Source organism: Sciurus carolinensis, unplaced genomic scaffold (genome assembly GCF_902686445.1).
Source record: "Sciurus carolinensis unplaced genomic scaffold, mSciCar1.2, whole genome shotgun sequence".
Lineage (NCBI taxonomy): Eukaryota > Metazoa > Chordata > Mammalia > Rodentia > Sciuridae > Sciurus > Sciurus carolinensis.
In genome coordinates, this window is record NW_025920282.1 from 88,509 (window position 1) to 104,005 (window position 15,497).

General features: G+C 40.8%; 1 pseudogene; it reads left to right on the forward strand.

Moving 5' to 3' along the window:
- The first annotated feature begins 11,200 nt into the window (after positions 1 to 11,200).
- LOC124975475 (annexin A11-like) lies at positions 11,201 to 12,661 on the forward strand (annotated as a pseudogene).
- The last annotated feature ends 2,836 nt before the right edge of the window (positions 12,662 to 15,497 follow it).

The following is a 15,497-nucleotide window of genomic DNA, read 5'->3' on the forward strand; positions in this document are numbered from 1 at the left end:
TCTGAGGCAATTTGAACTTCCTTTGTAGAGAACAGTGGTAGGCAAGAAGAGGTGTCACCAAGTGGAAGAGACCATTAAGGACCTCGTTTAAATGAGTCAGAGAGAAATATGTATTTAACCAAGGTTATCTGCTTGGGTGCCCCTTCATACTCTCTTAACCAATTGTGACTTTGAAAGGTTATACCCAGAAACCCTGGTTAACAAGTGTTATGGTTACCAACTTCTCATGAAAGATGAGTCCCACCACTGAGTAAGTCACAAGGCCATCAGAGGTGTTAAAGTAGACAAGGTGAAGTAAGAATGGTGGAGGAGGGAGACATGGAGCATCAGATGCATTAACCTACCATGATGAGGACTATCTTGTATCACAATAAATGTACCCTGATAAATTTCCCCTGAGGAAGAATTGGATGAAAGCCAAGAAAGAGCTGTTACTCAGACTCTCAGGAAGGTATCAACTGCATCTAAGTGATGAACTGTGGCAACTGTGGAGGTGTGTGTCTCAGATCTGCCTCCAGAGAACCTTCTCTGAGAAGAGTGAGCAGACAATCGAAAACTACCATCTTCAAATTTGCCACAACATTTTAGGAAAGTATACTCTGTCACTGAGCAGCTCCTAGGCACTGTATGAGTAAAGCGAAGTATTAGACTTGTCTGCTTCTATCCATTGCAGGGCAATCCTATGTCTGTGCTCCCCTATTGAACTGGCATAGACTTTCCCATTCTCATACCATAGTCAGAAGCTCTTCCCAATCAATCATTTGTCCTTCCCCCTCTTTTTCATAGATGCCGGACTCACACTGTGACCTGAGCCTTGTCTGACCTGTTCCTGCTTCTCCCTTCTTCTTGTCTCATAAGCAGGAGAGATTGCTTATCATTTTAACACCATCTTGATGTCCTTTCCAGGGACTAGAATGGACCTACTTGGGAATGGTCATATGACCTATTACATTCAGAAACCAAGAACCAAGGAAAAGAAAGTCTAAAAACAAATGAGAGATCTCAGAAAGAAGAAATGTTTGTAAAATAGGTCATTCTCCTGCTTTAGACAACATTTAAATGGTGCTTGGGGAGTGAGGAACCAACTCTACTGTAGGACTACTTGGCTTCAAGTGAAAGTTATATGGCTGAATAAAGCAGAGTCTTTTCACAATCAGACTCCACCACTCAAGATATATTAAGCCTGACACCTCCTGTGTTATAAAAATAAACATGTCTCATCATCCTGGATTTAAACAAGTGTGCATTTTCTCCCACAATGAAAGCAATGTTACAAGATCAAGTTGTCTGTTGGCTACTTTTTGAGTCATAAAACATGAAGAATAAAATATTACTTAAATCAAGGGAGAATATTTTTCCAGAAGTATTTGATAGTTTGTAAATCTCTCCCTCAAAGAAGTTATTGGCTAATGGACAGACCTGGCCATTTGCGCACTAGGATTATTAGTTATGGATTCAATTCCCTGATACATCATTTAGCAGCTGAAAAATATTAACCACTGAATCCCTAGGGCAATTCCTTACCTGTTAAGTAGTTGTATCAGTACCATCAAATTATTAATATGGCTATGGTACTACACATGGAGTACCTAGCAAAGAATTTCATACATAATATGTAGCTAATCATTGTAACTTTAAAATTACTGTGTTTAAGTTTTGTCTTACTGAATTCTGTTTATAGGCTTGCATTTTAAGTCCAATCTGTAAAGCATGGCATATGGTATCCTATAACCTCAAAACCCTCTACCCAGAGAAGGCCAAAGTATATGGTCAACTCAAAGAATCAAGACCATCTGGGCAAATATGATCCTCATGTTCTTAACTTTCTTAAAATACCTGCATCATTATTTCAAAGCACACATTAGCAAGGAGTGATAAAAAAAAGGTAGAAAACAAGACCTCTGAACCTGTGCTTACAGTGGTAATCAACAGGGACTGTCACTTGTCTCCAGGTCTTCTTGAAAACCCATTAGCATTGATTTCGTGTATCTCCTTCCAAGAACTGCTTCCTTTCAGAAATGAAAATGCAATCCCGGAGAAGGTCAAATGTCATTTTTAAAACTGACAGAGGTGTTTCTTCTGTTTGCAGAGTGAAAGCAGACTTGGCAGTATTTTTGTAGTACAGTTTCTTCTTTGGGATTCATTGAAAATGAAAAGAATCCTACTCCATAATCGTGTGTGTGTGTGTGTGTGTGTGTGTGTGTGTGTATGTGTTTGCGTGTGTATGTTTACATCCATACATGTGCCTTGCCTTTTTTCAAATTGATCTGGAAGTTGAAATATAAACTAATGGGATACCTAGGACTTTGCTTGCTTTAAATATTTGCTTTCTGTAGTAAATGTACAGTTGAGCTAAAAAATCCTTCTCCAGTTAGTAATCTGTTATGTTCCTAATTTTGTAGGCTCCTGAAACACTGGGAAATTATTTTCTGTTTATTTTTCAATAAGATCTATTTACCTGGTATCAGAGAAAGGGCACTTTTAACAAAATTACATGGGAAACATTTGAAAAGGAAATAGAGGACAGATCTGTAAAAACCGAATAAAATTTTCTTGTGGGTAAGTTGACCTGTGTCATTGTTAACTGCTGGAATCTCTTACGTTGAGGCATTTCAATGTGAATGAGTAGAAGGTAATCAATAATTTGACTTTACTCATTGAAAGCATGACTTGGAAGGTCTATATTTGATTCTGCCTCCATCTTGCCTTCTCTTTGGATGTACAAGGTCAAAAGTCGACCCTTGTTGCCCTTGGAGAATCTCTTCACTCCTCAGAACAATTTCTAGGGTGTCATGCCCAGCAAACTAGTTTGTGCTTAGGAAAACAGCATAGAAAAAGACAGGAGACTAGTATGCTGCACCTTTTCTCATTTGAACTGATAGTATTCCTCTACCCAAAGTCAACCATTTAAGAGAAAGGTATAAATGCATCTGCTCCAATTACGGACTGATGAAATTTGTCATGCAATTGATTGTATGTTCACACACACCAGAGCCACGTTGGGCCTTGATAAACATGATGGCTGTTCCCAGTTACTCACTTTTAGCTTTATGAGGGAAAGAATTCTGACTTTTTTCTTACAAAACAGTCAGTAGCCTCTATTTGTTTAAAAAGGAAAAAAAAAATAAAGAAGTAAGTACACTTTGAGGATACCAAAAAAAAGCTTTGCTAGAGAATTTTGGAGACATCTGATAATTTCCTTCCGAGGAATTCATTACCCTTTCTCCTGGCAGTGGAAATTCCTGTGAGGAGTAAACTTTCTTCCTCTACATCTGCATGTTGCCCAGGTCTGGCCAAGTGGTCACCATGACTTTGTGAAGAACTGGCAAATGCTTGGCGTCAGACAAATCAGAATGAACTCCAAGCACTCTGTGGAAGCTGCACTGGCTTAGGGCCTAGACCTCCTTCACCCTTATTTCCCTCATGAAGGGAAACTAGTGGGACCAGGTCTTGTGGAATTGTAGAAGAACTGACTCTTGTTATGCCTGCCACTACAGCAATCCCAAGACTCTTCAGGTATGTCAACCACGGAATTCCACTTTGTGGAGGACAAATATATTTGGATATTCTGATACTCGTAAAGTCGTAAATGAACCAGTACAATGCTCTGCAGACAGCAGTCACTAGACAAAAGCCATTGGCTAATGTGTGTTAGAAAAGGCAGCTGGTGTCAGGGAAAGACTAGGAAGGATTCAAAGCAGGAAATAAATGTGTACTACTTATTTATTGTTTAGCAATATCCTTTCTATTTTCTATTTTAACACCACGAATGTAAATAATTAACTGCCTGGTGCATTCACTTTATATATTTTATATAAATATGCACACATATTTTAATCATGCAGTATACTTTAATGTGGAAACATGGCTCAAGTAAAATTAAGCTGTGTTCATATTTTCTCCCAAATTGTTCACTCACCATTACCCTTAATGTCTTTCCTGAGGCCCACTTGCTCATTCAAAGCCATAATCTTGCCTTAGGCTCAAACATTGATTTTTACCACTTCGTATCCTCTTTGATATATGTTTTCTACTTTTATGTTCTTAAATTTCCACTCCTCTACCTTTTTTTCTCTGATGTCAATTTCCTGTGTTGAGACACTTATACCTGCTTCTTGGGTGTTGAATTCAAGTGTTATAAAGGGGGCTTTTACACACCTTCTTATTATCTGTTAGGGTGATCTATTACAGAAAAAATAAAGTAAAACAATGGAAGAAAAACTTTTTCTAAAGAGAGGAAATTCAGTTTCCATTAGCTTTATATACTATAGTTAGATTAATATCATTAAACATCAAATATGTTGTTTCTCCAAGCTAGAAGGCTTCAACTATGCCCTGAATTCAGTATTTTAGAAGGAACAAGAGATATGTAACCAAGCATTTAGTAATTGTCTATTTTTAGGTAAGGGGCATAATTTCTGATCTTCAATTAATCTTAACTTTACAATGGATAAAATATTTTTTATAATTGTTATAACAAGTTAAAGTGATAGAAGACATTTTGAAATCACCTAGGAACACAGGTGATGTAAGTAGAGGTGCTACAGACAAATGTCGACATTCCCCCAAATCCACAGGTTGACACTTTACCCCCTAGCTGATGCTATCTGGAGTTGACTAGCTCATGAGACTGCACCTTCATGAAGGTGATTAGTGACCTCATTAGAGAGACCCAGGGAGTTCCCTCTCCCGTTCTGCAGTGTGAATTCACAGCAAGATGGAGGCCATCTGTGAGCCAGGAGGTAGACCTTCAGCAGACACCAGAGACCTCCTCTTGGAGTTGGCTTCAAAAACTGTGTGAATGGCTGCTGTTTATAAACCTCCAAATCTATGGTAATTTGTTTCAGCAGTCTGAACAGAATAAACCATGAAACTTTACAAATAACACTGTACATTCCCTTCCTTCCTGGATTTCCATGTAACTTTATGTCAAGTTTTAAGTTTTTCTTCCAAGCTATAACATAGCCATTTTCATGACACATTTTTACCCTAAAACACCATGAAGGAAAACATTCTAAAAATATAAAGGAATTCCATGTTTATAAGTGGGCTATATACTTCCAAATGCAAATAGAAAGAAAAAAATACAAAGTGAAGGAAATGGGACAAAAGTAAACACTTTATCCTGTTTGCCATAATTGTCTATTGGTCTAAAAAAGACTTGGGAAAATATATTCAATGAATTTTATGGTTATTTCTTAAACTACATGATTTTTTTTTAATGAAAGTTAGAGCTTAGGGTAATCACGACTCAGGAGCAATGCTTAAAAAATTAACATAAAATTATTTATTACAAATAGCTTTTTGTCAAGAGTTTGAGGTCATTACCCCTGCCTATTGATATAATGCTCATCAGAATAATAAAGTGAGGTATGTAGAGCAGGGGGAGTGTGTGTGTGTGTGTGTGTGTGTGTGTGTGTGTGTGTGTGTGATCTCAAGGTTCCTTTTAATCATTTCTGAGTTTCTAAAGAGACTGGACTGATATATAATGCTAATTATAACTAGAGCCAATTCTTTGGAACTTCTTTAAGAGATTTACTTTTACTTGAAACATGACAAGTTCTTTTGAGATTAACATATGTTATTATCTATGGTACTCTGGAATCTAAAATTAAAGCATTTCTTATTTTTATACATAAATAAGATTTTGTTATTCCTTGAAGTGTCATGACTTTCAAAAGAGGGGAATATATGGGAAAAGCTCAAATTGTGGTATTCATATTCAGTTTAGAATATTCTTTGTGGAAGTTCACATCATGGGAGATCTTTTTCAAAAATTCAAAATGGAAAATGCATTTCTTTGTGTCTTCAAAAGTGACATAAGCTTTGAATATGGTTTGAGACCCTGCCAAGTTTTTAGAAATGAGTTTAGCTAATCATATGCGGCTCACTTTTTTTAATCTAGTGGTGGAAGCCAGAAATTAAAAAATGTTAACATAGAGTGACCTTGAACTTCCCAAGCAGAAGGGGCTAACTTCAAGTCCACTTAAACTGTAAGTGGTAAGACTTACAATGAGCATAATACATATGTAGGGTATTAAGTATTAAGCAATTTAATTAAGTTACTTACAATTTATTCATGATATATTCAAGTGATCACCCTCAAAGCTGAGTGATAAGTGTCCTCAGTGAGTCATGGACCACGGCACCAGCATGGGGTCAGAGACTCACGGAGAGGAAGCTTCAGACAGGAGCCATGGAAGAACAAGTCCTGAGCCTACCACGGCAGAGGGACTGGGATGTCCCAGGAGAGGAAGTGGCTTTGCTGCTGATGCACAGCGGGAGTACGACTTCACCAGATGAGGGAGAAAAGTGGGGAGAGGAAGATTTCTGGGCTGGTAGTCAGGTTCTGGAGGAATTGAGAAATCAGACAGGAAACCTGGGGCAGAACTTGATCAGACCTGTTGTCTGTATTTCCAGTGGTTTGAACAGTGATTGACTCAAAGGGGCAACAAATAAGTATTTGTTAACTAAGTGAATTCATATGTATATATTTGGGAATAGTTAAGAATAATTCAGTTCTTTCATTTTTTTAAAGCAACAGGATGGATGGTAATACTATGTAGTTATATTCTCTATTTTCCCCTTTCCTTCAGTTACCATTTTCTCAGTTTATGAGGAAGGAGAAAGCAAAATTCTGTGTATACTCATACACTGTTAATTTCTGCCCCTGTTATAAGGACCAGCCATTTGAATGCAGGGATCTGCAAAATCCCTTCCTCTCTATCTCTACTGCCCTGCTTTGGGTTTAGGTGCTCATCACTTCTTGGCTCAATTAATACAATTACCTCTTAGCTGATCTGTCTCCACAGTGCTGCCACACTTATCCTTCTAAATGCAGATTAGCTCATGTCACTCTCTGCATTAAAATCCTTTGAAAGTCTTTCCTTTTATCTGGACTAAAAATTCAAATTCTTACATGATATTCCAGGTCTTTTATGATCTGGATCCTATGCCAAGTCTCACCTGCACCATTTTCCTTCTTTACCTTACAAATTCCCTACTATGACATGTTTCCACCCTAACAGCATTCCAGATGGTTGGTTAAGAGATAAAATTCAAAACTAAACACATGCCTAAGGTGTTGATGAGACAAAATGACAGGTAAATTATAACCCCAAACAGCAATCACCCTACACTCTGCCTGAAATTACTCCTTTGGTCATGATTAGGACTCAATTCAGATGCAGATTCTTTGAGAAAACTTTTCATCATCACCCAGGCTTTCTCAAGGCGGAACTTGATGACTCTCCTCTGGACCTTCAGAGGTCTGTGCTTCCCCCTTTTCAACTCTGTAGTTGACCTTGTCCACTAATGTGTGAGCCCCTTAAGAACACACACATGACTTAGTTAATTGTTGCAAGTGGACAGAAGGTAGGAATAATAGAAGCAAGACAAAGATATGAGTATGGAACCATTGCCAGTATTTTCAGAACCTTCTTTGTGATCCTTTGGCTTTGTCATTGTGAAACTATTATTGGAAAGAAAAACTGCAATGACCCTATGAGACAAGCAAATTAGTCAATAACTATTTCCAGTATTAAAAGAAAAATAAATTCTTATGTTCAAAGGTTATTATCACATACCACAATGGCCAATTTGAAAAATTACACAGAAAATTCTAGCTCTGCAACAAATTAGTTCTAAAACCTTAGGCACATTAAATCCTTTAGTTTTGTGTTCTTCCCCTCAAAATGTAGACTCTCAATAACAACCTGTTGTTCTGTTTTGAAGATAATTTTCTTGTCTGAAATAACCCAGCAGAAACTCTAAACAAATTTCACTTAACGAATCCCTGGATTAGATTCTATTCTCCTTTAATTTTTAAAACATCTTGATTGACAGCCATGGTACTCTGAATGCCCCAGACAGAAGGTCACTTTCTGGTCTTCCCACACACTTATTTTCCGGAGAGGGAATAGTTGCTTACGAGAGAGGCAGTTATGTTTGCTCTCAAACCCTAAAGCAGGTTGGAAATAGGCTGTGGAGGGAGAAGATATTTTCCCAAAGGCGGTAACATGTAAAGCAATACCCTGGATTCAGGAGCGAGCCAAGCAATGCGTGAGAGCTGAACAGGGAGTACCATGCTCTTCAGGGTAGTTTCAGTGGATTTTCTCTTCTGAAAAGTTTCATATTAGTAAAATGGTAACTAGTTACTTTCCCAGATCAGATCATTATCAATGACACAGCATTGTGGACCTCACCATTGAAAGCATCTTTGATTATTATTACTTGGTGAGTAAAAGTAGTAAAACATGTACCCGAATTTTATAGAATATGGGTTTTCCATAAACTTGACAGAAAGGGATTGGTATGACCCAAAATTATTTCTGGAACAAAATTTAATAGTCAGAAAAAAATGAGTTTTCTTGGGATTTTTAAAGCTCCCACTTACATTGCCAGACGTTCATTGACCTTCTACAGAGAGACGGTACCATCTGCCAAACAAAATCAGAGGACGGGAATAAGAAAGCATTAAGGTCAGCTCTGTCTTGTGGTGCTGTGGAATTGAACCCAGACCTTATACTTACAAGGCAAACACGCTACCAACTGACCTATATCCCCAGCCCTGGGGAATTGAACCCAGGCCTTATACTTACAAGGCAAACACGCTACCAACTGAGCTATATCCCCAGCCCTGGGGAATTGAACCCAGGCCTTATACTTATAAGGCAAACACGCTACCAACTGAGCTATATCCCCAGCCCTGGGGAATTGAACCCAGGCCTTATACTTACAAGGCAAACACGCTACCAACTGAGCTATAGCCCCAGCCCTGGGGAATTGAACCCAGGCCTTATACTTATAAGGCAAACACGCTACCAACTGAGCTATATCCCCAGCCCTGGGGAATTGAACCCAGGCCTTATACTTACAAGGCAAACATGCTACCAACTGAGCTATATCCCCACCCCTGGGGAATTGAACCCAGGCTTTATACTTACAAGGCAAACACGCTACCAACTGAGCTATATCCCCAGCCCTGGGGAATTGAACCCAGGCTTTATACTTACAAGGCAAACACGCTACCAACTGAGCCATATCCCCAGCCCTCAACTCCGTCTTAAACATGAGGCAGTTACCCTTCCCAAACATTTGTAATATGTACTTCTACAGATCATGTTGCCCTAAGACTTAATGGAACAGGCACTGGGGAGGTGGCTCAGTGGTAGAGCATTTGCTTGACATGCACAAGGCCCTGGGTTCAATTCCCCATACGGAAAAAGCACTTAAAAATAGATTTAATGGAACATGTTCTAAATGTCTTGGATGAAAGATCTCAAAAATTATACAGAAGGTTACTAGACATTTAGAATATTTGAACATAGTGAAATGATTCTTGCAAAATAGTCTACTCGGGTCTCAGAAATATTTTTAAGCTTAAGAGGAGTTATGGTAGCAAAAGGAAAGTATTATATCTCAGAAAAATCGGGAAATCCTAGACACATAATATAGAATCATTGTGAAAAATGAACTAACATCACTAGTTCATCTTCTGTACAAAACCCAAATTAATCCAATGTCTTTCTAAATTAGAAATGCAACTAATGAAGGCTACCCTTGTTAAGAATTAAGATAATACTGTAATTCCAAATAGCACATACCTCAGAATGACTGCTTAGGAGCTTCAGGGTACCCCAGTTTTGGGAAACCCAAGCCTAGCCCCTCAATACATCCCCTCAAAGTCTGCTTCACTGAGATGATGTAGCCTCCTCACCGGAGGTTCCTGGGTCTTGCTCTTTTCTATCTCTGAATTCCTCTACATAATTAACAGTACACCTTCTGTGTTTTACTGATGCAATATATTTCACCAGGCTATTTATACATACATACTCTTTCTTTTTATTCTCCATTGGCTCGTTCTTACCAACAACTCCAAATATTCTAACCTCCTGTTTCTTTAGGGGCACGTATCCCCAAACACTTTTCTTCCACTCTACTTCCTTCCTTTCTTCCTTCCTTCCTTCCTTCCTTCCTTCTCATTCATTTGTCATTCATTTCTCCATCTTTACTGCACCACTATTTACAATCCTCTCTCTCTTTCCCGTGCATTGCTAGCTGCTGCAGAGCTTCAGAGGGTGACCTGCTTCCTTGCAATCATCCCGTGAGTCATTCTCTTTCTCCTGCACTCGGGGTTCTATCACCACACAGTCTATTGAAATTATTTTCTTTTGCCTTATGTATAAACTTAGAAGTTTTTTTTAATCTCTGCCTAGATTCTTCTTGATCCCATTAGAGCTATTTTCTCTGATCTAGATCACAGCGTCTTTCTGGACTGTCCCATTTCTTTTAGAATCTTTAGATTTGCCAAATTAGAGCCCAGATCCTCTGTGAGACAACTGAGGCTTTTACATTATTTTGCTCCACCTTCTTTTTATTTAATTATATCCTCTGCTCACATCAATCTGCTATCCTCTTTTTCCCCCAAACTACATCTCCATTTAAACAAAACATACTTCAAGTTCATCAGGATGTGAATTAAATGTTAGTTCCTCCTTGAAATTTTCAGTACTTTCTCTTTTCTTCGGTTTTAATTCCTTTTAGAATGTCACCATTTTTTCTTTCTCTTTTTCCTTTCTTTCTCTTTTCTTTTTCTTTTTTCTCTTCATTTGAATTCAAAGATGCTCTCCTACTGGCTACATCCCCATCTCTTTTATTTTGAGACAGGTTCTAGCTAAATTGCAGAGGCTAGCCTCAGAAACGTGTGATCTTCTTGCCATAAGCACCATCAAATCTGACAAATTTTCTTCTTAAATGGCTTTTTATTATCATATTTTTATTATATACAAACTTGAGATTCTATAATTTTTAAGGATGAGGGTGAAATATTACAAATGCCTTTATGTCATATACAAGCAATGTGCTTCTTTGAGCAGAAAATATAGTTTTCAGATGTTTGGGGATTTAAATTAAATTAATTCCTATGTTTAAAAAGTATGGTTATAATTTATTATAACTCATTTAAAAATATACATTAAATTAATGGGCCCCAACCATCTATGAATTTCAGTTTAGCAGAAAAAATCTGGCACATCAAAATATTTTCAAATTGGTGTTGGAAGTTGGGTTAAATTGGTTTAAACTGGTGTTGGAAATTGGGTTTGGAAGGAAGTGAAACAGTACAGTAAAATATAGAGAAGAGCAGCTGCCCTGCCCAGGCGGGCGCCCGCTGACCCGAGTGCCCAGGTGCGTGGAGCTGGCCATGAGCTGCCCGGGCGGGCACCCACCTCCTGGGTACCCACCAGTTGCACCAGGCGGCGGTGCCTGGGGTGGTGCTGGCTGCCCCCCACCCAGCACACTGCCCATCGGGCCGGATAATGTGGCCAACTATGCGGGGCAGTTCAACCAGGACCACCTCTCAGGAGTGGCAGCCAACACGTCTGGGACATGCGGAGGAGCCAGCGTGCCAAACAGGGACCCTGGTTTACCTGCGTCCCTCCTGGGGGCTTCCGCAGCCCCCTCCGCCCAGCAGTCTGTTCCTCCTATGGAATGTTCCCGCCCCTGGGGAACCGCCCTCTGGGATGCCCTTTATCCATCGTACCCAGGGGCCCCTGTGCCAGGCCAGCCCATGCCACCCCTGGGCAGCCACCAATGACCTACCCTGGGCAGCCACCAATGACCTACCCTGGACAGCAACCACAGCCAGTGCCAAGCTACCAGGATACTCGAGCTCTGGGACTGTCCCCCCTGCTGTCCCCCCAGCTCAGCTTGGAAACCGAGGCACCATCACAGATGCTTCTGGCTTCGACCCCTTGCGAGTCGCCGAGGTCTTACGGAAGGCCACCAAGGGCTCTGGAACGGATGAGCAGGCCATCATGGACGGCCTGGGGAGCGGCTCCAACAAACAGCGGCAGCAGATTCTCCTGTCCTTCAAGACAGCTTATGGCAAGGGTTCCATCAAAGACTTGGAGTCTGAGCTGTCAGGAACCTTTGAGAAGACAATCTGGGCTCTGATGAAGACCCCAGTCCTGATTGATGTGTATGAGATAAAGGAAGCCACCCAGGGGGCTGGCGCCGACGACGCCTGCCTGATGGAGATCCGCTTCCCGCAGCAATGAGCACATCCGCGAACTGAGCAGAGCCTGTAAAGCAGAATTCAAGAAGACCCTGGAGGAGGCCATCCCAAGTGACACATGGGGCACTTCCAGCGGCTCCTCATCTCTCTCTCTCAGGGAAACCGGGATGAAAGCACGAATGTGGACATGCCCCTTGTCCAGAGAGACGTGCAGGAGCTGTGTGCAGCTGGGGAGAACCACCTGGGGACAGATGAGTCTTAAATTGAATGCAACCTGTGCTCCCAGAGCCGGGCCCACCTGGTGGCAGCTTTCAAGCAGTATCAGAGGATGACGGGTGGCGACATCAGGAGAGCATCTGCCGCGAGATGTCCCGGGACCTGGAGCAGAGCATGCTGGCTGTGGTGAAATGTCTCAAGAATACGCCCGCCTTCTTTGCTGAAAGGCTCAACAAGGCCAGGAGTTGGGCAGGAACAAAGGACAGGACCCTGATTCGCATCATGGTGTCTCGCAGTGAGATCGACCTCCTGGACGTCAGAGCAGAGTATAAGCGGATGTATGGCAAGTCGCTGTACCATGACATCACAGGAGACACTTCAGGGGACTTCCAGAAGATTCTGCTAAAGATCTGTGGTGGCAGTGACTGAGCAGTGACCACTGAGCGGTGACCAGTGGCTCACATCTGCCCCCTGCAGGCAGTGGTGATGCCCGGAAAAAGCCAGAGGAGCGCCGGTTTCTCACAAATCCACAGAATAGCACCAAGGTGCATTGCCTGTCCCTGAGCCTTGGCCCTGCCCTTCCTGCCCTTCCCAGTCTGCACATTGTGTCCTGCTGAAGGGCCTGGCTGGGCTAGAGCTCTCTCAAGGTGCGCCTGCTCCCCACCCCTCAGCCTCTTGCTGTTAAGGTAGATGCTTTATTTCCTGATTCATGCAGTCATTCCGCACTGCTTGTGGCTAAGACCCTTAGCTTCATTTTAGTCATGTGATTTTGTATTTCTATTTGGAGGCATATTTTCTTTTTTTTAATCATCATTACCAGAAAAATGCTTACAAGGCTGTTTACTACACACATATTTCTGGCGAGAGCGTTGGGCTGGGTAGAGCACCCTGACCTCACCAAGGACAGAAGGGAGGAACTGTAAGGGTCATGTTTGCACCAAGGACAGAAGGGAGGGCTTGTAAGGGTCATGTTTGCATCTGTGAGAATGCGCCATAGGCTTTGTTTTTGCCAAACTCACTCCTTTTTAGAAAAACTAAAAAGGCTAGAAAGTCATTTGTTCCATCATCCATGTAAAACCACGAGAACAAAGCCAGTTCCCTGCCAGTGACAGGGCTCCTTGTAGTTTGGAATGTGCCTTAAACCTGAATGTTTGTAGCCAAAAACTGTTTTAAAATCAAAGTCAGCAGGCTCTGGAATGTTCTGGAAATGAAAAAAAAAATAGAGAGAGAATAACATACTATCTCCACCCAGAAATCCCCAAGTTCTAAAGAGAACTAAATAATCAAGTCAGTATGTACACTATCTACAAAGTGGAAAAATCTATAATCTATGTGTCTGTATCGATCACACACACACACACACACACACACACACACACACACAACCAAATGCACCCATACTGTACACACACACATTTGTTTCCACCCTGGTTAAAACATTCCTGTCCTAGCTCTGATCTTCAATCATTGAGTGGCCACTAGTAAATTCCTCTCCCAATAGGTTCATTCACTTATTAAATATGATGGTGATATCCTACCCAGTGATTCCCCAGGATATTTGTGGGGTGAAATTGAGATTATAAAACAAGGTCAGGTTTTATTCATGAGGTTTTTTTCCTGCTCAAGAACAAGAAGCATTTCATGAATCTTTCTGAAGAACACACTACCTTGGTAAACTGATAAAGCTGACAACTCTACTGCCTGGCATTTTTGAGCCCATTAAAAAATCATGCCTACAATTCTAAAAACTAAGCTGCCAGCCCTCATCCTTATAATCAGAGTGGCATGTAAATGTGAATCACTAGAGATACAACTTAAAACCCAAATATTCATTCATGGATTCATTAGTTACTCTAAATTGAGGGGCCAATGTGCTGCCTTTATGCACAAAACATAGCACATCTACTTAATGCACCCAAATGTAATAATATGATAGATTGAAATACAGATGTCACAGACTGCCTGTGCAGAGGCCAGAAGACTGGCTCCCTGTTTTGCTGGAATGGCTTTCCGGGAACAACCCACTCTTCTCTGACTGGTTTCCTTCAGTCAAAATAATTGAACCTAAGCCCCTGCATCAAGACAAGCACTTGGATTATTCGCTTTATGTTGTAGCTTTAAGGGGCTCCAGATCTGGTGTTAAAATTTGTCTTTGATCAAACCTTATCTCCTACATCTTCATTTATAACAAATTAAAAACTATTATCACCACATATTAGAAACGTTTTAAGGACCACATTGGGTCTTAAACATTGTTTTCCTATTACAATGGATACAAAAATCTTAGTTGACCTCATTATAAGATATAATCATCTGATATTTGTTGTACATGACAGCACAGAGCCAGTGCTGTACAACAGAGAAAGATGCACACTCATGAGTGCTAACAGTTTAATGGAAAGCACAGTTAAATTTAAGACTCACCCTGCTAAAATAAGACCTTTCTATTTCTATATATCGAAAGGGATCAGGGACACGTGACTTCATGGTGCCTTGCCAAAAAGGGAGTTTCTTATGTACCTAAAGAAGGACAATTAACTCAATGATTATTTGACCAAAAGATTTTCTTTTCATTTTTTGATATGCTTTCTACGTTTGTAACTACCACTTATAGGCATCTGTTTCAGTTTTCTACTATTGAGTTTGTAAATCTTCAATAATATAGAATTTGGAACTAGGAAGAAACCAAAAGATATTTCTTTACAACTCATTTACTTAAAAATAAAGGTTAAAGAATTGTAAGTTGTAAGCTAATTTAGGAGTAAAAAGAGAGTGATAAGTAAACATACATTCCCTGGGAACAGGATTTTTTGTGAATTTCCTTAGAGAGATCCTGGAGATGGGGCTCAGTTATTCCGGCCAGGGGTCCTACGGGGCCTGGCTGTTGTCTCAAAATAGCGGCAACCACGTGTAACCAAACCTGCAGGTACTGTAACAGTGAACTTCCAGGCAACAGCAGGCAGCTGGTGCTCCACTGGTGGTCAGCGATCAGTTTGCTGACTATTGTCCGACAATCAGGAGGTGAACCTCATGCGTTGGGTGATGGATAGGAGTAAGGCAGGCAATGGACAGGTGAGAGGCAGGCAAATGGCAGATGATAGAAGCCTGACAGTGAGCAATCTGCTCTCAAAAAAGGCGTTGATATGCTGGCAGACTGCAGGTCATCACAGCAGACAAATGAGGTAAACACCAGGGGATCCATAAGCGGCAAAAACTGCCTCACCGAGAAACAGATATCCTCTGCTTGAAACCGGAGTTACGGAGC